At 45.7% G+C, this 22,702-nt stretch overlaps 1 long non-coding RNA gene across 1 annotated transcript in view; it reads right to left on the bottom strand.

The window, feature by feature from the left end:
* Positions 1-22,702, bottom strand: part of LOC106738339 (uncharacterized) — a 47,571-nt gene that overhangs the window by 17,295 nt on the left and 7,574 nt on the right. Inside the window, exons 2-5 of the long non-coding RNA XR_002087372.2 lie at positions 20,904-21,008; positions 15,380-15,512; positions 14,745-14,910; positions 7,157-7,204 (exon numbers count right to left, since the gene is read on the bottom strand). This is a non-coding gene — a long non-coding RNA (uncharacterized LOC106738339). The remainder of the gene's footprint in view (positions 1-7,156; positions 7,205-14,744; positions 14,911-15,379; positions 15,513-20,903; positions 21,009-22,702) is intronic.

Here is a 22,702-nt window from a genome sequence, read left to right as displayed (position 1 = left end):
TCCAAGGAGGATTATTCTGCACTGGTCCAGTCCTGTAGGGAGCTGACCAGGAAAGCCAAGGCTGCAACTGAACTCCAGCTAGCTTTGAGCATCAAGGACAATAAAAAGTCCTTTTTCAGATATGTGGGGAGCCGGAGGAAAAGCAGGGGCAACGTTGGACCCCTGCTGAACCAGATGGGGCAACTGACAACTGACACCCAGGAAAAAGCCAACCTATTAAATAGGTACTTTGCGTCAGTCTTTCATCAGCCCCATGGGACGCCCATGCCCGCCACAGGGCCGGGAAGTCCGGGTGAGGGTGATCCCCTGCCCTCCATTAATGCTGACTTTGTGAAGGAACATCTTGAGAAGCTGGATACCTTCAAGTCAGCCGGCCCTGACAATCTTCACCCCAGAGTACTCAAGGAGCTGGCGAGCATCATAGCCCAGCCTCTAGCGCGGATCTTTGAAAACTCTTGGCGCTCTGGTGTAGTGCCCGAAGACTGGAAGAAGGCCAATGTGGTGCCTATCTTCAAGAAAGGGAGGAAAGTGGATCTGGCTAACTATAGGCCCATCAGCCTGACTTCTATCCCGGGGAAGATCTTAGAAAAGTTTATTAAGGAGGCCATCCTTAATGGACTGGCCGACGCCAACATCTTAAGGGATAGCCAGCACGGGTTTGTTGCGGGTAGGTCTTGCTTGACCAATCTCATTTCCTTCTACAACCAGGTGACCTATCACCTGGACAAGGGAGAAGAGATCGATGTCATATATCTTGATTTCAAACAAGCCTTCGATCTGGTGTCCCATGATCGTCTCTTGAGAAACTGGCCAATTGTCGCCTTGGGTCCTCCACGATCCACTGGCTGGAAAATTGGCTCCGGGGTCGGACCCAGAGGGTAGTAATTGATGGAAGTCACTCATCGTGGTGTCCTGTGACCAGTGGGGTCCCCCAGGGCTCTGTCCTTGGACCCATACTGTTCAACATCTTCATTAACGATGTGGACACTGGAGTCAGAAGCGGACCGGCCAAGTTCGCCGATGACACCAAACTTTGGGGCAAAGCATCCACACCAGAAGACAGGCGGGTGATCCAGGCTGACCTGGACAGGCTCAGCAAGTGGGCGGAAGAGAATCTGATGGTGTTCAACGCCGATAAATGCAAGGTTCTCCACCTTGGGAAAAAAAACCTGCATCATGCTTATAGGCTCGGCAGTGCTATTTTGGCTAGCACTATGGAAGAAAGAGACTTGGGGGTCATCATTGACCACAAGATGAACATGAGCCTGCAATGCGATGCTGCGGCTAGTAAAGCGACCAAAATGCTAGCTTGCATCCATAGATGCTTCTCAAGCAAATCCCGGGACGTCATTCTCCCCTTGTACTCGGCCTTAGTGAGGCCGCAGCTGGAGTACTGCGTCCAGTTTTGGGCTCCACAATTCAAAAAGGATGTGGAGAAGCTTGAGAGAGTCCAGAGAAGAGCCACGCGCATGATCAGAGGTCAGGGAAGCAGACCCTACGATGACAGGCTGAGAGCCCTGGGGCTCTTTACCCTGGAAAAGCGCAGGCTCAGGGGTGATCTGATGGCCACCTACAAGTTTATCAGGGGTGACCACCAGTATCTAGGGGAACGTTTGTTCACCAGAGCGCCCCAAGGGATGACGAGGTCGAATGGTCACAAACTACTACAAGATCGTTTCAGGCTGGACATAAGGAAGGATTTCTTTACTGTCCGAGCCCCCAAGGTCTGGAACAGCCTGCCACCGGAGGTTGTTCAAGCGCCTACATTGAACACCTTCAAGATGAAACTGGATGCTTATCTTGCTGGGATCCTATGACCCCAGCTGACTTCCTGCCCTTTGGGCAGGGGGCTGGACTCGATGATCTTCCGAGGTCCCTTCCAGCCCTAATGTCTATGAAATCTATGAAATACCAGAAATTTTGCCTGCGTAAGTAAGAGGTATAAAAAAGATTTACAAACCTCATTAATCTCTGGAGTAACTGTACTACATCTAGGGATGATTTTCATCCTCCACATTTAAGCTATTGGTAAATCAAGAGTATTTTTTTCAATGCAGTAGTTGCTATGGTAGGAGTGCATACAGTGGCCATGCAAGCCTCAAGACTGTGATTTATATTGGTAAGAGCAGTATTGCTTGCTAAATGTGTGGGGTGTCAACACATGTGTACCTCTCCTAATAGTTATGTATGGATGCAAGAGACTATATTCAAGAGGCCCTTCCAGTCCTATGTTCCTGCTCTGGCTATAACCAAAGACAAGATGTTGCTCTCAGATTTCAAGGAAAGGAGGCCACCACAAGACCCATGCAACATCTGAGGGAAGTGACCCTCTCAGCAGCACAGAAGGGGAAAGGGATCTCAGAGTCATAGTGGACTCCAAGATGAACGTGAGTTTCAGTGTGACAAAATCATCAGCAAAGCTAACCGCACTTTATCATGCATCAGCAGATGCATGAGAAACAGAACCCAGGAGGTGATACTTCCCTCTTCTCTATGTGGCATTGGTCAGACCGCAGTTGGAGTACTGCATCCAGTTTAGAGAGCCGTACTTTAAGAAGGATGTGGATAACCTCAAGAGGGTCCAGAGGAGGGCCATTCATATGGGTAAGGGTTTGCAGGCCAAGCCCTATGAGGAGTAAGGAGCCTGGACCTCTTCAGCCTGTGCTAGAGAAGGCTGAGAGATGATCTTGCGGCTGCCTACAAATTCATTAGGGGGATGCAACAAGGGATCGGAGAGGCTCTGTTCAGCAGGGCACCTCTTGGGGTAAAAAGGAACAATGGTCACAAACTGAGAGCAGATTTAGGTTAGATAGCAGGAAAAATTTCTTCATGGTAAGGATGGCCAAAATTTGGAACGGACTTCCAAGGGAGGTGGTGCTCTCCCCTACCTTGGGGGTCTTCAAGAGAAGACTGGATAGGCATCTGGCTGGGGTCATCTGACCCCAGCACTCTCTCCTGCCTATGCAGGGGGTCAGACTCGATGATCTGTTGAGGTCCCTTCCAACCCGAGCATCTATGAATATGTGAATCTAAAATCTCATGGAAGTGGCCCATATTATAGATGCCAGACAGGAGACTAGCACCACCTTTCTTTGGAAAGTCAGATTAGATTAAGTTGTACATTAGGGTGACTGTGGCTCACAGCTCTATTTTGCCCTCCTGCTTTATTTCTAATATAAATAGAGAGGTTGCTTAACCCTGGCCATGAAGATACATAAACACTCTGAGTCAGAAAGACAGCAACCTGGGAACAGCAACAAAAAGGAATAGACTTCATCCTCAAAGCTTTTGATTTGATTTGCAAAGTGCAAACGCTGCAGAAATCCTGATGGGAACAGTTAGCAAAAACTCTATAGTCCCACAGTGCTGCATTTTAAGAATTTTAATCCAGAGACATTTGGCTTTGAGCAGATTGGCAGGACTAGCCTTGTTTGCCTTTCCTTTGTGCTTTCACTGAAGGAGTCTTTAGAAAGAAAAGAAGAGGAAAGAATGCTAAAAGAGCAGGTATTTTAATCCTTCCTTCTACAGCCTATTTTGTGTCAGACCATGTTGTTTGCCTGGATTTGTGGAACCTAAATGCTGAAAGGCTCAGGTGGAACAAGTTTGATTTCCCCTTATTACAAACCCTGCTGGTTACACTAAGGTCCACCTACAAATCATACATTTCAGAGGTAGATCCAGGTAGATACACCAGGAATAAGGATATAGGCCACACATGGAGGGAAGTAGGTAAAATACCAAGGAGAAATAAACAGTTGAAACCCCAGCCTTTTATAACAAATCCGTACTTACAGAAAAAATCTAAGGATCAGAAAAGGGGTTTTAATACCAACAGCCTTTCTTTCTTTTTTTAAGGAAAGGTTTTCATGTCCCAAGTTACATCAGTCAAATCAATTCCAAATCCGTGACAAAAAATTGTGCACTCAATATAGACATTGGATTTATGACACATTACAACATGCCTGACATCTGATTCACCAGGTACCTGCCAGACCTAACCTCTTACATTGTCCTTTTCCCCAACCTTTTCTCCCATCTCCTGTTTTTCTGCCCTTTGTCTTCCTAATTTCCAACTATTTCCTTTTTCACAGACAGCCTCTTTCCTACCTTGAATTACTACCACTATAGTGTCTCCCTCTGGCCTTCCACCCCGCTTTTTTCCCCCTCCCTTCCCTGCTTTACCTTTTGTCTTTCTCATTTCTACCTATTCATATTTTCACTGACATCCTGCCACACTTTTAGCTTCTCTCATTCCTTGGAGTCTCAGACCAGCTGAGACTCCCTGTGCCTGTAGAAGTGTGATTACACCAGAAAGCTTGCTAAGAACTTTTTGCCAACTACTCAGTTGGTCTAATAAAAGATATCACATCTACACAAAGAACCTTTCCTGCCTAAATCCGTGTGAGTCATTCAAGAACCATATGTTGCCCTGCTACCAACAAGCATCCTCCACCCCTGCCTGGGGCTTCAGATACTTCTAAATCTTTTGGCAGGCATCCTACGTGCAGGCCCAAGCCAAGAGACTTGGCGTTTGGATGCCCATGAGTTTCACTTGCCCTCGGCCATATGGCTGCAGAAACAAGCTAGGGAGGAGTCTCCCATTTCCATAAAGTCAGCATATAGCTGAGATCTTCCCACTGGAAATGAAAGTGGGAGGCTAACTATGCCTTACCTTGGTCAAGGTACTACCCCCCTGCCACGTTCATGGCTTTCCCAGGACAGCAGGAAAATCACCTTGGTGGTCATGGTATTTCCCCTGGCAGGTAAGTATATACCAACAGCCTATACACATCTCTTTTCCCTGGGTATCTCTGGGGCTGAGTCTGCTTCCCCCTCATCTTTGTGCCTCCCCCGCTCGCCTAATCTCTTTGTTTTAGATTTCCCACTAAGTGTATCTAGTCAAGGCTGGTGAAGTCAGTATGGTCAGTGATTAACTTCAAAAGGGACTGTCTGCATTGTGTTGTTAAGCACTGGTGGATGGTGCTGTTTATTTCCTCCCTTCCTGCATTTTGTGCTAGTTGGAATTAATGCCTCTATTTGTTATCTGTAATCAACATAACAAATAGATTAGGATGGTATGCATAAAACACCGGCCCTTTCCACATTCCTCTGAGGAAGAAATCGTTATTCCCAAGCAGAAACTGTGATCTCTAAATAAGTGTCAGTGTCTCAAGATAGATTTTCAAGCAAACAAAAATGTTTTCAGAAATGGTATTTACTCCATATCACATAGAGGTTGTGGTGGCAAAGGCATCTTTAAAAGACAACTGGCGAAGAAAGAGCGTAGTTTTGGATAATTTGTTGTTTGAACGATTGCCCTTGTCAGACTTCAAGTGCCTTCTTTCACCTGGGGCCAAATCAATAGAGACAACACGGATAATAGTTCAGCCTAGTTCTGCAATAACAAACTCATTTTCTTCTATTACTTCTATAGTTCAAGTGACACTTACCTATTCATCTGCTGTCAAGGAGAACCTGTTGGCTGGACAGTGATCCTCTTGCTCATGTTCATTTGGTAGAAGTGAGAAAAGAACCAGACCCAAGGATTCTGCACATGCCAGAGGCGACTGATGGGGGGGGGGGGGGCACATGCCCCCCTTGAGATTGGCCCCCGACTCAGGATGAGGCAGTATTTTTGCCATGTGAGCCAGCAGCATGTTGGCGGGGTGGGAAAGGGGGCACTAAGCAGCGGCACAGAAGTATAGGAGTTGATATGGGGCTGTTGGCCCGCCTCCAGGCCCACCCGCAAATTGTGCCCCATCCCTGCCCCACAGACTCAGGAGGCACCAGTCACCCCTGGCACATGCCCTGTTTTAAATAAAAACTGTTGTTTACAGCTGAACTTAAAACTCCTGGGGAACTTTCTCTTCCATGATCTTTTTATCAGTGTGAGGAAAGCCTTTCCCCTCCCTAGTCCAACATCCATCTCAAGAATGTGCCTGGTTGCAGGGAGTGGCAGAGGGTCCGAGCCAATGTTTCACAAAGTGCTTTGGGAGCTTCTGGGAAGATATGAGTGAGATGTTCAAGAAATGGCTTTTTGGATGATTGAATGTGGATGGAGCAGACTTAAGTCACAAATGCTTATGCTATACATTTCTGATTTAGTTAATCTATAAGGGGAAAATCTACCCTGCCTTCTGCTTGACTTCAGATTAACATGGATCATTACGTCTCTGACATGAAATAACCAAGACACAATTAATAATTTCTCCTTTCAGTTCCATTAGAGCAATTTTCCTGAGAACTACACAACAAACCAAAACTCTTGCAAGGGCAACAACCACAATCATCCTGGCATATAGTCTAAAACAAATTACAGATTTCTAGCCAATTCTAGGTGACCTATCCATGAGGTATGATTGATTAGTGACAAAAGAAAAGAGGGGTTTTAACTGAATTTTGTATTGACAATTTCTTTTTCTGAGAAATATTCCTAAATTTGAGGCTTTTAACAATAAGAAAATTCATCTAGAATCGAGTCAGGTTTCTGCCTCTTAAGATTTTAATTGAGTACTCTGTTTCCATTCCTTGCCCTACCTAGGCCTTCCCCTCCATGTCCAGGTTTTCCCAGCCATGTCCTCTTTTTTGGATCTCTGTGCTGCATCTGGGTGGGTTTTTAAAAGAAGAGCAAATGTCCACATTTCCTGCTCTCCCAGGCTGCTTGGGTCTGGGAGCAGTGGGCAAGGTGATTGGCTATCAGGGGTCACGTGCTCCCTGCATGGGCTCTAGCAACCAGGTAGAGAGGGGGATAGAGAGAGTGCGCACAATGCAGGAGCCGGGTTGGGCAGCAGGGCTGGGGGGTGGGGGCTGTGGGTTGGAAGTGAGGGGCACCTGCAGAGCTGGAAGGGGCGCAGGGGGCTGCAGATCAGGAGTGAGAGGCACAAAGGACAGGATGGGAGTGGGGGGCAGGGTACTGCTGTTTGGGAGTGAGGGGCAGCAGCAGGGTTGGGGGGGTGGCTTGTCAGTGAGGAGCAACAGAATGGGTAGGGGCAGGGCACCAGCATGTCACTGCCCACCCACCATCATATTCCCCCTGCCCCCCTCCCCCCATGACAGGTGTCCTCTTTTTTGGACCTAGAAATATGGTGACCCTAGCCATACCTCAGTTTTTGTACCTAAGGTGTCCCCATTTCTCTCCTGGTATGCTGTCTCCTACCTGCAGCAGGGTCAGTCAGGTCAGTTGTTTGTTCAAGCTTTGGTCCTCCTGGGCAACAAAAGAGAGGTCAAAACAAAACAGATCTTCATCCTCCTTGGGCTCAACTATCTCCTACCTCATTGATGCAGGGCAGAAGACATTGGTCTTAGCTCTTCTCAGGCTAAGCAGTTACTTCTTTGGCCAATCCAAGCATACAGCAAGCACCTCTGTTGAACCAGCATAGCTACCTCCACTGGAAAGTCCCAAGTAAGGCCCTTAAGCAAGTGCAGCAGCAATACACCAGGAACTGAATCAGTTGCCTCTGGAGCTAAAAATGAGCAACTACAGCCTGAGCTAAAGCTCTGTACTTGGGAGTGCAAGGGGTAGAATGAACCTTTAATACTCATCACCATGCTATGCAAATATAGGAGCCAACACCAGACCTCAAGCCTACGCCACTGTCTGGTGCCCCAGACCTTTTCATGCTTTACCTTTCCTCTGGGGTCTTGATTGTTTTCTCTTTTCTAGCATGCTTGTCTCTAAACCTGCTCACAGGTCTTTCTGAAACAGAACCAACACCTTGCATTATACTGTCCTGCAATCACCATCTATAGAGTGCCATGCCACACCTCCCTTCCACCGGCATTGGTGAGGCCTCACCTGAAGTAGTGTGTCCAGTTTTGGAACCCACGCTTCAAGAAAGATGTGGGAAGACCAGAAAGAGTCCAGCAGAGAGCAACAAAAGCTATTAGAGGCGTGAGAAACATGACCTATGAGGAAAGGCTGAACTAGGGTTATTTAGTCTGAGGAAGACAAAATCAAGGGGTGGAGGGGTAACAGTCTTCAAATATCTAAAGGATGATAATAAAGAGGATGGAGATATATTTTTTCTGTGTCTGTAGGGGGCAGAACTTGAGGCTCAGAGAGAAATAACATTTGCTGGCCACTTGAAAAGCACTCTACAGCCATGCCCTACCAGGAGAGCATGGCTGCAGAGCACTCTGATTGCATGACAAATTAATCCTCATTGTACGAAGGTTCAAATGAAGGTGCTCCAAAGTGGAGCACCTTAATTAACCTGTCTGCTCTGGCAACTGGGCTGCTGCAGCCTAGCCCTGTCCCCAGTGCTGTCTCAGGATGGGAGGGAGGGAGAAGGAGAGAGGGGAGTTTAGTGTTTGCCCAGCTTGAGGCAGGGGCTCCAATCTACCTGCCTCCACTCAGGCAAACACTAATTTGAGATCCCTCCCCTCCCTTCTTCCCCTCCTCCCCATCCTGAGACAGCACTGGATCTGGAGGGGGGGGGGGCGGTATAAGGGAAGAGGCTGCCAGCATGCAGCTTCTCACATTGGATCAGCTCCGAATTGAAGCTTGATTCCTCCACCCTTCTGGCTCAACAGCTAACGTCTTTTGGGTCGGGAAGATCAATCTGACTCCTGGTGCTTTCTGTGAAGTGCCATGAGTTAGACTGGGAAACTGCAGTTCTGTCTGCACCTTGGGAGTAATGGCATTAAACTGCAACAGAGGAAATCTAGGTTAGAGATTAGGAAGAATTCATCACTACGAGACTAGTTAAAGATTGGAACAGGCTACCTAGAGAGGTTGTGGAATCTGCATCCCTGGACATTTTTGGGAAGGTTAGATAGCTTAAGAAGGTTTAATACCTGCTTCAGTAGTGCAGTAGATCAGTACATGATACTTATGGAAAGTTACTGGGGAAGTGACACAATGGTTGTGAGTTCAGCCTGGGATCAGGGACTCTTCAGCCTGAGGAAAAGAAGGCTGAGAGGCGGACCTGGTAGCACCTTACTAGTACACTAGGGGAGTACATCAAGGGCTCAGTGGGTAACTGTTCACCAAGGCACCCAAGGGGAAAACCAGGAGTAATGGCCATAAACTCCTGGAAGACCGTTTCAGGCTCAACATCAGGAAAAACTTCACAGTCAGGGTGTCCACACTGTGGAATAAGCTCCCTCCAGAGGTGGTACAATTTCCTACCTTGGAAATCTTCAAGAGAAGATTAAATAGTCACCTTGCTGGGGTCACCAGGCCCCCAATTATCTTTCCTGCTTGGTGAAGGGGGCTGGACCCAATGATCTTCCAATGTCCCTTCCAGCCTTACAATCTATGAATATCACAGAATCTATGAATCTATGAATAGACACTTGGTTGGGATGATCTTGCCTTGAGCAGGGGCCCAGACTAGGTGACCTCTTGAGGTCCCTCCAGTCTTACTTTCCTGTGATTCTATGATCCTATAATAGATCACATACTATCTGTGCCACACCTCTCCTCTGCCAGATCACATCCCCCTGAGCCCCCTGATCTAGAAGTACTAGGAATGAGACATGTCTGGCCTACAGGTTCACCTCAACACCCTGTTAACACAAGGATTTGGGTTTTTGTTTGTTTAAAAGTGTAGCAAGAAGCCAGACTGATAGGGGATTGGAGGTATGATGTAGCAAAACAGAGAAGAAACAGAGAATGTAGCCTTCGGAAGAACAATCGTTCCCCTAACACTAACACATTCTTTGTTCTGAGCTAGAAGGGGGATCAATTCTTCCCATGATGTTTTATCATTGCCACCTGAGAGAAATTTCTTTTACAAAATTTCATGCTGCAGTGGAGTTCATATTTTCAAATTTGACCCCCAACTCTCTCTCTTTCTTTCTCATTTCTTTAGTGCCTGTGTGCTTCAGTATAGCCGTTACTGCTCCTTAATCTTCCCTGATATCGCTGACTATCTGCCTGCTATAGCAGGTGCGTCTTTGCATAATCATTTTCCTACCCTCAGTATGTAAGGACCAGTTTTCTCAGATGGTGGTCTTACTGATGTTATCAGATCAAGTTCATCAGCTTTCCCAGAAACCATAAAAGGTTCCTTATTATTTTAAGCAAAGTCAAACCCTAGGAAATTGATCTAATTGAGTTAGTTTTACAATCTAACTGTGGCAAAGAGCTCGTTTTGTGGGATTACTGCAATTTGCAGCTATCAGTTCTTTATCAGTTGTCTTTTGTGATAAATATTCCCAGATATAATAAACTGTTTTGTGTTTTTTATCTTGAATATCTCTCATAAATATTAAACTTTAACACTTTCAACTTTATACTTTCCATCCCACAGGAGGAACAGTAAAAATATGCAAATCTACAATTATCGCAGAGGAGAGGATAAAATAACATAGTTTATATAGCCAAGTTAGAAACAGTCCAAGGGACTGTTAAGTAGTTACACAGTCTTCACTCTGGTCTGCCTTAAAGATTTGTCAGGATTACAGCCCTGCGGAGCCACCCACCTGTACTGCTATGGCATTGTTACAGACAAGCCATGCCACCTTAAGTCATGATTCTGTTTATCCTGATTTAACTGCATTGGTATAGATTGGAGCATTGCCTGTCTATGTTAATTGATACCAGGGAAGTTATATAAATACCTGCTCTCTGGTAGCTGGACCTCGACCTAAGGGCAAGGTCTCTCCTCTAGTGCCGTGCAGCTTTAGGTGAATTTCAAATTCTCTTGTGTCTATGTTCCTCTACCTAGCAAGTAGGGTTCATAGAACTTATCAAGCCTTCACTAATATAAGTTAGTTTGCCCCATACCCTACTGTACATCATTGTTGCAGAGAGCCCACTAGTCTGCCTGCAGCCCTTTACTTCATTATCATTATTAATATTGTTGATGATTATTCATTATTATTGTTATTCCTTTGTATTCTCATAGTGCTGCAAAGCCCTAATAGTCCAGGACACCATGGTGCAGCATAGCAAAAGAGAGTTTTAAGGAGATATTTGGAGGATAAGGTTGTATTTGTCACATCCAAAGAAAAGAAAATGGAGGTAATCTTGATAAAGATGAATTTTAGCTATCTGAACAGCTAGGAAAGGCTGCATCTAAGAGAAGTTTCACAGACTGAAATTACCAGTCTTAGACATAGTCTGAATGTGAGGACCTAGGGAGATAATTGAAACTGGTAGAGCAGTGATATCAAGGAAGGAGATAAGAGGCGCAGACAGAAGTGACAATTTTCGCACAATCTGGCCCCTGTAAATGCTCTACAGCCATGACCAAACACAAGTGCACAGCTTCAGAGCACTTTAAAAGGACCCATGACAATATGAACCCTCACTGAATGAAGGTCCAGGTGAAGATGCTCCAAAATGGAGCATCTTCATTAACATATGTCAGCATGTTCCATCTTCAGAATTGGAAAGGGGAAGGGAGCGGAGGGAGTTGAGCCTGGGATTTTTTCAGCTGGTGCTAGGGGGTGGAATGGGAGGATTGGAGCCCCCTGAGTTGAACATAGAGCCGGGGTTAGGAGGAGTGAAGGGCAGGGCTAGGGGAGAGTGGCTGCAGACTCACAGCTGCTCCAAATTGCAGCTGAATCTCCCAACCCCTGGGACCCAACAGTGAACATCTGTTGGGTCCGGGGAATTGCTGTAAGCGATGGTGCTTCCTGCAAAGTGCTATGAGGTCCAGCAGGGAGCTGCACGTCTGTCTGCACCTATAGAGAGAGTCTGGGAGGAAGATTAAGGACTCTGCTCTTGTCATGCTGAGCTTATACTGAGAGCTAGGTGCCCATCAGAGAGACAAACCAAGGTTTTAATTTGGCCAGGAGGAAACAGGTTTTGGTATACAGCTTCTAACATAATATACTTGTAATTCAATGGTCAAGACCAGCTGCTGCTGCTATTGATAAGAGAAATGCTGGCCTTACATCCTCATGAATGCAGAGGATGTTTGGGCTTGATCTTAGGTTTGCAGCCTGAACCTAGCTAGTTGTGCTTTCTAGTCAGGAGGAGCCCTTTTAGTCACAATGTATGGTTTCATGGATGGCTGGTGCCTCTTGTGTAAGGGGGGGCATGTGCCCCGGTGGCCGATTCTGCTGACCAGGGGGGCGGAGGTCTGCCAGCGGCCGATCTCACTCACTGTAAAAGCGGCCGCGCCACTTCCAGAACTCCCGTGGCCACTTCCAGAATCGATGCAGCCACTTTTGCTGGCAGCCCTGTTCCTCGGCCGGTGCTCGCAGAGGGGGCACTGGTGCTCCCGCCTGCCCCCCTGCCTGCCAGCTAAACAGAGCATGGCCTGACAGGGGGTTCACTGGCGCTCTCAGGGGGTGCACGTGCACCCCTGTGCACCCCTTGCACGTTGCCTTTGTATGGTTTACAGATTTCATTCTAAATATAAGTCTTGTCAACCTCAAGGGATCAAAAACCACGAGTCCAGAACTAAAACTCATTCTCTTCAAAGTCACAACTCATTTTACATGGACTATCTGCGGAGTCCTTTTCCCTTCCCTTTTGGATTTTGAGCCCCTAGGTCAGTGGTTTTCAAGATTTTTGGACTCAAGGCACCCTCTTTGAACTTGAGACACCCCTCCATGACTTTGTGAATTGAGTGGCACCCAATTTCAAAGACTGGTTTCCATATTACAGTGCTTACCTCTCTGCAGTGAGGCTGGGGTGGGAGACTGGTTAGGCAAGGACCAGCCTGAGCCTGCACTTATCTGCTTATCTCCTCACACCGTGCTTCATCCTTCAAAGGATCTGACAGCATCCTGGTTGAACATTGCTGCCCTTAGATGTGCATAGGTGGTGTCTGACCAAACTTGTCTCCTCAACCATAAGAGCTAGGAACCCTCTTCTTTTTTCAATGAAAGCTGAGATTCACATATGCTCATGTGAATCAAGGGGTTGGGGCTTTAAATCAAATGGCAAATACTATGAAATGCAAGATATAGTCATTGTGAGACATGATTGAACAATAACTTGAAATGTCTTGGCTACAACACTGAAACACGGAGATCTTTCTTGTAATACTTTGCTCTCCAGTGATATACTTGGATCTTTAGCACTAGATATCAGTTGTCCCTGGTTCTGGTCCAATTTCCTTCCTGAGCACAGTTTCTTTAATAAGGAAATCCTGCTTGGAAAAAGCACTTGTTTGTTTAATTTCTTAGTCCTAGGCACTGAAAGCTTATCTTGTTTTGCTAACTGAAGGCAAATCATTTCAGTTTATTATTAAAACTCAGCACAGGAGACCAAAAGACTGAAACCACAACAGTAAACAGTCTAGCTTTTAGTTTAAAAACCGCTGCAAATTGCTTTTGCTCAGTTAGATTAGCTGGGTAATTTTTAAACCAAGTGCTCTTAAAGCAAGCTTTAGTTAAATCAAAAGCTGCTCAGAGGGAGCTTCAGGGAGGCAGAAAGTTTCCTTGACCCGAGAGCTTGTTTCCTTTTCATTTCTACCTCCTGCCTGTGCTGTTTACAGGAGTTCAGCAAGCAATGCAAATAATCCTGCAGCTGGCAAACAATCTGCCAAACAGAGCACTTCTTGGCAAAGCCAGCACTAACCACCCCTTTTGGCTTCACGCCCTGATAACCAGTCCACAAAACACTTTTAAAAATCCTGACTTTGCCATTGGCCGCAGGGAAGTCTGATTCCACGTTATCCTGTAACTTCTTATCTTGCAGGGCTGGGAGGTAACGTCCTTGCAGTTTCAACATGATTAAATACAAAACTTTCCACAGAGATCCTAAATACAGATAAATATAATTCCTTTTTCTAAAAGGACAAGTGGTAATACTATAATGTTTGCAATATATAATTTTCTATTCCATTTTTTTCTACATCTTAACAGCTTCTTTCCTTTTTTTTTTTTTTTAAATCACCACTGCATTTTCTGAAGAGGTTTTCATAGCAACGTCCACAACAATCCCCAGGTTTTCTATTTGGGCAGCTACAATTAATTTATAGCTCAGCACTTGTATGCCTATTTATGTGGCAGGGGGAAACACCACAGTCACTAAGGTGGTTTTCCTAGTCGCACCCAGGGTTAACTGCTTTTCTGGCACGGGGTAGTACCCACAGAGGTAATGTATAGTAAACCTCCCATCTGCTGCTCGAGTGGGAAGATCTTGGCTTTATGCCCACTTTATGGAAATGGGAAGACTCCCTAGCTTGCTTCTGCGGCCTTATGGCTGAGGGTAAGTGAAACTCGGGCTTGGGCCTGCACGTAGGATGCCTGCCAAAGGATTTGGAAATATATGAAGCCCCAGATGGGGTGCAGGATATTTGTCAGTCGTAGGGCCACTTACGGTTCTGGACTGACTCACAGATTTGGAATAGATTTGGCTGATTTGGATTGGAACACAAATCTCTTAAAAAAAGACATATTTCAAATTATTCATGATAACTTATGTGATATTGCATTTCATAAATTTCATAGATTTCCAGGGTCAGAAGGGACCTGGTAGATCATCGGGTCTGACCCCCTGCTCCAGGCAGGAAAGAGTTCTGGGGTTAAGTAACCCCAGCCAGATGCCTATCTAATCTCTTCTTGAACACCCCCAGTAGGGGAAAGCACCACCTCCCCTGGAAGCCCATTCCATAGTTTGGCAACCCTCACTGTAAAGCATTGCTTCCTTATGTCCAATCTAAATCTGTTCTCCTTCAGTTTGTGGCCATTATTTCTGGTAACCCCGAGGGGCATACTGGTAAACACCTGCTGACCCCCACGATGAGTTTGTAGGCAGCCACAAGATCGCCTCTCAGCCTTCTCTTGCAGAGGCTGAAGAAATTCAGGTCCGTCAGTCTGTCTTCATAGGGTCTTACCTGCAGGCCCTCAACCATGCGAGTGGCTCTCCTCTGAACCCTCTCAAGGTTATCCACATCCTTCTAGAAGTGTGGTGCCCAAAACTGGACACAGTACTCGGCCTGTGGCCTCACCAATGCTGCATAGAGGGGAATTATCACTTCCCTAGACTTGCTTGTGGTGCACCTGCTGATGCAAGGAAGAGTGAGGTTAGCCCTGCTTATTACCTCGTCACACTGGCGACTCATGTTCATTTTTGCACCAACCAGGACTCTGAGATCTCTTTCCACTGTTGTGGTGCTCCCCCAGTCTATAGGTGTGTTGGAGAGTCTTTCTCCCCAGGTGCAGCACCTTGCATTTATCCTTGTTAAATTGTACCTTATTCTGATCCTCCCACTTTCCCAGTCTATCCAAATCTACCCAAATTCACTCCCTACCCTCCAGTGTGTTTACTATACCCCATGGTTTAGTGTCATCAGTGAATCTGGACAAGGTGCTTTCAACACCTTCATCCAAATCGCTGATGAAGATACTAAACAGTACTGGTCCCAAAACAGAGCCTTGGGGGACACCACTGCCCACATCCCTCCAGGGAGAAACCGACCCATCCACCACCACTCTCTGGGTGCATCCCATAAGCCAGTTTTTCACCCACCTTATGTGAGAAAATCCACATCACAGCTACTCAGTTTGCTCGTAAGAACTGGGTGCAACACTGTGTCAAAAGCCTTTTTAAAATCCAGGTAAATAATGTCTACTTCCGCTCCTGCATCGAAGCACTTTGTGACCTGGTCAGAAAAACAGACCAGGTTAGTCAGGCAGGATTTGCCTGCTATAAACCCATGCTGGTTGCCCCTTACCATTTGCTAGTGATTAATTTAATCTACCAATGTGCCACCTATTCACCAAGCTTTAGAGACTCCCATCAAGCTCAGGCAGCCTCCCTGGTGGCACGAACCTGAATAACTCCTGAGTCCTGTAGCCCATCCTCTCTGAAGTCATAACAACTGATTCAAAGAGAAAACTGTATTAAACATGGACTACACTTCACCAAACTCTGGGGATCAATATCAATATCAATGTTTCTGGATCAGGAAATCTCTGGACTCTGTTCCCAACATCTTCAACATTCCCCGTTAGAAACGGCCAAGCTTGAACATTGAAAGGCTGTATTCTTTAACCTGAACTAGTCCTTTTTGTGCCGTTTGGGGAGCACAGAGGCCAAATAGCAGGAAGGTCTTTCTAGCGGAGGATTCTTTTGGCCCAGAGTCAAGCAGTGGGAACACAAGTGGCATTAGACACCTTTGTGTTTTGAGGGCATCAAGAGTAGGCTTTTGCCTTAGCAATTACCAGCTGATAAACAGCCCGAGCCACCTGTCACACCTTACAGCAGCCCACAGGATGCTCTAATCCAGTGGTTCCCAACCTTTTTAGACTGTGGACCAGAAGTGACTGTGGACGGGCAAACTGCGGACCAGCATACCGCAGACTGGAAGTGGCCAGCATATTGCAAGCCAGCAGTATACTCCGTATAAAAAAGGGTTGGCTGCCAGTCCACAGGATGCCGGTCACTTCCAGACTTCCAGTCTGGCAGCCAAGTCTCCTGCAGACAGGCAGCCAACCCTTTGGGACCTGGTACCAAGCCACGGCCCGGGGGTTAGGAACCTCTGCTCTAATCAAGAGGTGTCAATCGCCTGCGGGCCGAATACAACCTGCAGAGCCCTACCGTGTGGCTCCTGGTGCTGCCCCTGGATCTGATCAGACCCACATGGGGCATGATGTATGGCCATAGCACAGGGCCAGTCCAGAGGCCAGGTCCAGCCCACAGACCCGCTCCTTCACTCTGCCCTCCCCTTTCCTCCAAGACGTCTGATCTGGTGGCTGCTCCAGCCAGCCTGGGACCTGTGCTGTATGCAGCACAGATCCTGGAGCAGTCAGAATGGGTGCCACATGAGACCCAGTCCACCCAGTACGTCAGCCACGCTGCATGAGGTGGCTGCTGGAGTTCTGGCTGCTCCGGGATCTGTGCCATGCACAGGGCAGGCTGTGGACCAGCTAGAGCAGCTGTCAGATCAGATAGGTTGGGGAGGGGAAAGAAGAAGTCTGTGGGCCAAATCCATCCTGTAGACCAGCCCCATGCCACTCATCTGGTTTACAGGGTTGAACCAGTTTGACAACCCTGCTCCAATCTCTGTTAGGGCTGAAACAGAGATCAAGCCACATACAGAAATCATTTAACTCAGTACTGAAGCATAGCCACCTCTGCAACATGGTAGCTGTTGAAGACTCCATAATCTGTGTGTAATCATCCAATAGGAAGTGCCAAGATACTGCGTGTGCATACACACGCACACACACGTATGGATATGCATGTGTGTACACCCATTGCATATTATTACATACAATAAGATGACCAAGTGATAACATTCTCCCCTACTGCTGCTGAAGTTATATTGATGTAAAAAGTTCTTACGCTCAGAGAGGTATTCCCAAATAGGAAGAGAATAAGCTATGCGGGTAGCAGGCATCTTTATGCCTGCATCTTCATTACAATTTGTACTCTTAATTATTTCAAGAAAATCACATCCCAAACTGACACTAGTAAAGTAAAAACAAAACCCAAACAAAAAAATGGTGTCATCCAAGCCTAACTGAGACTGCAGGAAAAACTGGCTTCCACCAGGCACAGTTGAGAATCTCACTACACACAGATGAGCCCTATCTTTTCAGTGACAAACTAGCCACATTTCAAGCAAATAAACTCAATGGATGTCTGTCTAGTAAGTGGTTGCCCCTCCCTTGTTACTCCTGGGAATGAAAGAGAGTTTTCATGTCAATGGGTGATGAATAGTTCCCAACTGCTTTCTGTGCCCAATTACTCTGGGATGCAGGGCTTGGCTATTTCTGAGGGAGCTGCATGTTGAAATATCGTTAAGACATCAGCGTGTGAATGGCAGCTTCCCTCAGGGAGGCAGAAGCAATCACTCCCTAAGTGTCAGTTTGCGTCGTGCTTTTCAATCTGTCTCAGGTAGAGGCTATATCCTAGGCTAAGACAGCCAGGTACATGACAGATGCTTCAGAGGGAGGAGGCTGCTGAAAACATCCATATTTCTCTGCTTGCATATCTGGCTCCCTGAGGAACAGTATTTATCTGTTTCATTTTCTGTGGAGGGCAAAGTCTCTCATCTAAGATAAAGATAATCAAATTTCATGCTTCAGGGAATAAGCAGATTGCTTACCAGGGTACTATTGTACATCAAGCAGGACTTTTCCTCCTTGTAAAATGCTACAGAGGCAGCTAGCTGCATTATGGATTTTCCTCCACCTTCCTCAGAAGCACCCAAGCTGTGATTTACAGCTGCCTTACACATCCTTAATTCCTTCCTGTGGATGTGAACTGCCAGCCTCCTGGGGGGTGACTCTCCCACACAGGATGACTCCATAATCTTCAAGGCAACAGATAAGCCAGATTCTCAAATTCAAGTCATTTCTGGATGCCAGACTTGATGACCCAATGGTCATCCAACCCCCATTGAAGAATTACAAAAAAGCAGGCCAGATCCTGAAGATTTTATCTGAATCTGAACTAGCTTATAAGAATAAACCGAATAAAAAGCGAGCATCAGTTGAATAAAGTCTTAAAGATTTAGCCCATTCACACTTGTACCCGCATTTGCCTACTTTATGACTGCTCTTCCCTAAATTAATCCCTAGTGAAAGTTGATGGACCTGCCTGAAAATTTACTAGTGGAATAGTGCAAGGAATATTGCACAGCGCACATTGTACCGAGGGCCATTTGCCAGGTGCACTTTCCATTACAGGGCTGCCGTGCGTGGAATCCACTCTGACCAGATGCCAGCCTTCAGCACATTTGCAGGCAGGAAATTGGACTGCATATCGAATCGTTGTGCAGTGAGGGCACTGGACTCGCTGTTCTGCTTCTCAAATCCACTTAATTCTCAAATTAAGTGGTTTCATAAAGACTTCTGGTGGGGTACTGGGATTGCAGCATGTGGCCTAAAAGCCGTATGTAGTATGCTCCTGGAATATTGGAAAATGATCATTTAATTAAACCGAACCATTTAATAAACATATTGATTTGGTTGACATTTTCCGTGGAAATTATTAAAACATTTCACTTGGATAAGACCAAAATGATTCATTTTCATAATGCTGAAGCACTGTTTTCTAACTTTAATGGTTTGGTTATGCTATATCCTATTAGCAAAATGATATCGTGTTCGCAATAACGATTTAACAAGGTCGCTTTGCAATTTCTAACACATTAATTTTTGGTGAAATTATTGCTTCTTGGGAAACATCTGCCTTTTAGTCACCGTGAAGCAAAAGGAAATTGTGAAATGTCAGAAATTCGGTGGAACCAACGCTCCAAGTTCTGACCAGCTCCACTGACAGTAATCAAAAATGATTAAACAGCATAAGGCAAAAGCATTACAAGAACTTTGCAACCGAGGCATGTTTAACAAGCCCAGATGCATTGATTCATTCAATTCAGTCCATGTGCTTTGCCAGCGCATGTCTACCTACAGTACCCAGCGATATCAAAGAAGGATCTGATTTCAGATGTGAATCTCAGAGGAATTTTAATAGTAACACATGAAACTGCAGCGCAGGTGCTACATCTGAAGGGGGTTTTGTAGGTGTCAAAGGAAAACTTGAGATTCTGTTGATGAACTTTCCTTTGTGCTTCTGGAAATGAATCACAAAAACATCACTCTTAGTCCTTTGTAGTAAAAGATTCCATGATACTTTACAACCATAGAGAAAGTTAGCACTAATGAACTGGTCAGGTCCTTGAAAGAAATTACTACCCACCACAAGTTCATTCTACTTACCTACATATATTCCTCTAGTACTCAGAATTAGATACTACAATTTCTTTTCATTTCCTGTCCTACAAAATTGTATTGTTTTGCTGCAGACTCTGTGGACAGCTACTGTTTTCTACCCAGGAGCTGGCTGCCTTCAAATGTTGGGTGAAGCAGTATATGCATATAGCTAATAAAGTATCATTCTCTTCAAGATGCAAGGTACTACTTAAAGAATATATTATTAAAAGAGGCCACAAATATTTTGAATAAATTGCAAAGATCTAAATTTGCCCAATGTCCAAACATGAAAATAGTTCAATATTTTATCACATCTAAGAAAGACTGGAGGCAAAAGTTTGGAGATGACTGCAGATTGGTGGGATGTGAATTTGTGTGTACATAAAATGCATACACATTATTCTCTGCACTATTTATCTAATCTTCTCCTGGGGCATTAAAAGGAAGACATGCCCCATCTGAAGATTCATTCATCCATCCATCCAATATTGTGGCAGGCCAACCCTAAATCATTGCTATTACTTATATGACTCAGTAGGTGAAAAGGTCGTTGTACTCACCCTGCTTTCACACCAACATGAATTTGGAATAACTCTCACAAAATTGCAGTGGTTTAACAAACGTCAAAACACAAGGGCCCTATCAAACTCTCTGACCCTTGTCTAAGACATTTGGAAAGGACCAGGTCGGGATCTCTCTCCAGGAAGACAGTGCAAACAGCTTTCTATAGTCCCCTACACCAGTGGCTCCCAGCCTTTTTTATACTGCGGACCGGCAAACATATTTAAATGTAATTCACACATTTACATCTAGTTTACATATTTACATTTAAATTTACATGGTCACATTTTAATTTTTTATGTGGGTGGATAGCAAGGATCAGATTGGGTTGGGGCACCGTAGCCACGGGCACCGGGGGAACCCTTCAGGGAAGGAGAGTGTGCAGGTGGTGGCCCAGGGGAAGCCAGCTGGGGCTGCTCAGGAAGAAGGGGCTCTGCTGCCTTCCCCAGGAGCAAGCAGTAGAGCCATCTCCCTGCCCTTCACCCCAGGCATTTCCTTGCCTGCATCCCCCGCTCCGGGCTGCGGGCAGGGCTGGGGGTCCTGCCCGGCCCAACATGGGCCCCAGTACCTGCTGTGCAGGCAGCGCCTTGCTGGGTGCGGCCATGGCACTGGAAGAGGGACAGGGTGCACGGAGCAGGCTGCCTCCCTCCCAGGGCTGCTGTGCCGCCCAGCTTTAACCCAGAATGTGACTGCCGGTGGCCTGATAACTTTCATGGCCTGGTACCACACCACGGCCTGGTGGTTGGGAATCTCTGCCCTACACTTACCTTGCAATGGCTGGTCATCAATTCTTTGGGAGCAGGGTTAGGGTTAGGGTTAGGGCTCAGTCCCTAGCACAAAAGATCTTGGTCCAGGCTGTGACCTCCTAGGCCCTATTACAGAACAAATACAAATAATAAGAATAATACATGTTCTCCTTCTTGAACAGCAGCCTTAGCATTAGACATGAGCCTTCATATTTTTCATTGTCTTGAAAATGTACCTGGATGAACCATTTTGCCATGATTAGACTGAGTGAGGAAATATAGCTAAGGAGTTTTTCAGGGGCACTGTAAGCAGGTTGGTGTGCTTCCTGTCTTTCGGGCTGGCTTTGTTCCCTTGTGAGCTCCTCTTAACACAAAGAATAGTCCTTGTGCCAAACAAATGAACGAGCAAAACAAAACTTTTAGCCCAGGGGTGGGCAAAATGTGGCCTGCGGGCCAGATGCAGCCCACCAGGCCATTCTATCTGGCCTGTGGGGCCCCTAAAACATTTAGAAAACTAATATTTATCTCCTTCTGGCTGCCTGGCATGCAACCCTCGATGGCTTGCCAAAACTCAGTAAGCGGCCCTCCACCCAAAATTATTACCTGCCCCTGTTTTAGCCCTTTTCTGGGTGTTAGGAAGGATCATTTAGCTCTGGTCTCTTCCTAGCAGAGAGTTCATCTGGGATCCTGTCTACCTCCTGATCATAAACTCCTCCTTCCTGCAGCTCACCACTTTCTGTTCTTCTTTCTGGGCTTTTCCCAGCTGGAGAGATACTACGGCCTGATTAGCTAACCACCCGGCCTTCATTCCCATTTAAAAGGCCAGAGCACCCTGTTATAGACCCCTATTGCTTTCATTTGTTTTTCAGAAACATACATATCATTGTATATTTGTACTGATTATATTTCTGGGCAAAACCTACTGTTTGCTAGTGGAGGTGCAGCGCTGTTTTTTGGTGTTCTGAGAAATCTAGTTCTTGTGTACCTGGTATGCTGCTATTGTCTTGCATGGGGCAGGGTGCAGCATTTTTCCTGTGCATGGGTCAATGATTAGATGTTGAGGGGATGAGGATGGGATTGCTTGTCAACCAGACAGCAGGTGATCATTGGTTTTGCTGGTGAGCGACTTCAGGCCCAGCACTGAGCAAAAGCACTCTTTTTAAAAAAAAAACCAAGCAAACAAACTTTCATCCTTCCTTCCAGGTGTGAACTTCATCAGCACATTTTATTGTGTGAACCTCCTTTAATGTATTTGTAATCTCTAGAACCTACAAAATGCTGAACTGATTTCTACCGGAAATACATTTTTAATTTCAGAAAATTAACATCAAACACATTCAAACCCTGGTGTGAAAACTCACAAAAATATGGATTTTTTTTTTTTTTTTTAGGAAGATGTTAGTATATTTGGAAAACCAAAATAAAATGTGGCACCATCAGGTTCTTTGGAGGGCACAGGTGAGTATTGTTTACAACTTGCCCTATATTCATGCTGAACTTTATTAATTTAATCTTAAAAAGCTGAAATGGGATGTTATTCGTTCCTTCTTTTTTAATTAAGTGTGCCTGGAGCTTTAGAGAAGAAAAGCAATAAAAGGATATGGTTCCTACTTCCTGATCTAAGCATCTCTTTCTTACAAACACTCACAAGCCTAGGTATTCATAGGAGGAGATCCTTTTACATGCTTGACAGGAAAAGTCTGTGGGGATAGTACAGAGGCTTAACAGAAAAGATGAAAAAGAAATCCCCATTCTAGGAACAAATGACTTGAAGCTTTCTTTTGCACTGGATTAACTTTCACTTTAGTTTCTACTTTATC

This window comes from Alligator mississippiensis, chromosome 7, assembly GCF_030867095.1.
Source record: "Alligator mississippiensis isolate rAllMis1 chromosome 7, rAllMis1, whole genome shotgun sequence".
Taxonomy (NCBI): Eukaryota; Metazoa; Chordata; order Crocodylia; family Alligatoridae; genus Alligator; species Alligator mississippiensis.
Note: the sequence above shows the minus strand (reverse complement) of the source record. Positions and strands in the feature narration are given on the sequence as shown.